This window comes from Triticum aestivum, unplaced genomic scaffold, assembly GCF_018294505.1.
Source record: "Triticum aestivum cultivar Chinese Spring unplaced genomic scaffold, IWGSC CS RefSeq v2.1 scaffold50188, whole genome shotgun sequence".
Classification (NCBI taxonomy): Eukaryota; Viridiplantae; Streptophyta; class Magnoliopsida; order Poales; family Poaceae; genus Triticum; species Triticum aestivum.
Genome location: NW_025271357.1, coordinates 1 through 1387, shown reverse-complemented (window position 1 = coordinate 1387; position 1387 = coordinate 1). Strand labels below are relative to the sequence as shown.

The following is a 1387-nucleotide window of genomic DNA, read 5'->3' as shown; positions in this document are numbered from 1 at the left end:
ATCCGGTGCTTTAGTGCTGGTATGATCGCATCCGACATGTTTCCCCGTCTTCGTCCCTTATGCTTTCCACTCCCAGGTCCGCTCCAAAGACGATTCTACATTCTCACTACCATTACAACCGTTCCCTAACAATGGATAATGTCCTATACTACTTACTCTCCCGCTCAATCACGGAGACGAGTTTTCCACGGTTTCCACCCCTCCCTCCATACCGCAGCAACACGAGTTTTTTCCACCCCTTTCAGAACGCGCTCTTCGCGCCACAAAGCCGCCCCAAGACACGCGAGCAGTGAGCATCGAGCTTAAACATATCGCAAACGTCAAACATAATATAACGGGATTAATATATATTGCGCACGTGCGATATGTTTGTCACAAGGCACAAAAAATAATTAAAAAAGGAATGCAACAGGAGGACTTCCCAGGAGGTCACCCATCCTAGTACTACTCTCGCCCAAGCACGCTTAACTTCGGAGTTCTGATGGGATCCGGTGCTTTAGTGCTGGTATGATCGCATCCGACATGTTTCCCCGTCTTCGTCCCTTATGCTTGCCACTCCCAGGTCCGCTCCAAAGACGATTCTACATTCTCACTACCATTACAACCGTTCCCTAACAATGGATAATGTCCTATACTACTTACTCTCCCGCTCAATCACGGAGACGAGTTTTCCACGGTTTCCACCCCTCCCTCCATACCGCAGCAACACGAGTTTTTTCCACCCCTTTCAGAACGCGCTCTTCGCGCCACAAAGCCGCCCCAAGACGCGCGAGCAATGAGCATCGAGCTTAAACATATCGCAAACGTCAAACATAATATAACGGGATTAATATATATCGCGCACATGCGATATGTTTGTCACAAGGCGCAAAAAATAATTAAAAAAGGAATGCAACACGAGGACTTCCCAGGAGGTCACCCATCCTAGTACTACTCTCGCACAAGCACGCTTAACTTCAGAGTTCTGATGGGATCCAGTGCTTTAGTGCTGGTATGATCGCATCCGACATGTTTCCCCGTCTTCGTCCCTTATGCTTGCCACTCCCAGGTCCGCTCCAAAGACGATTCTACATTCTCACTACCATTACAACCGTTCCCTAACAATGGATAATGTCCTATACTACTTACTCTCCCGCTCAATCACGGAGACGAGTTTTCCACGGTTTCCACCCTTCCCTCCATACCGCAGCAACACGAGTTTTTTCCACCCCTTTCAGAACGCGCTCTTCGCGCCACAAAGCCGCCCCAAGACGCGCGAGCAATGAGCATCGAGCTTAAACATATCGCAAACGTCAAACATAATATAACGGGATTAATATATATCGCGCACGTGCGATATGTTTGTCACAAGGCGCAAAAAATAATTAAAAAAGGAATGCAACACGAG

General features: G+C 48.1%; 2 non-coding genes across 2 annotated transcripts; both read right to left on the bottom strand.

Annotated features, from left to right (window-relative positions):
- Positions 1–400: 400 nt before the first annotated feature.
- On the bottom strand, positions 401–519 carry LOC123178192 (5S ribosomal RNA). The gene has a single exon (XR_006489387.1). It is a non-coding gene; the product is annotated as a 5S ribosomal RNA (ribosomal RNA).
- A 367-nt stretch (positions 520–886) lies between these two features.
- Positions 887–1005, bottom strand: LOC123178193 (5S ribosomal RNA). The gene has a single exon (XR_006489389.1). It is a non-coding gene; the product is annotated as a 5S ribosomal RNA (ribosomal RNA).
- Between the last annotated feature and the right edge of the window lie 382 nt (positions 1006–1387).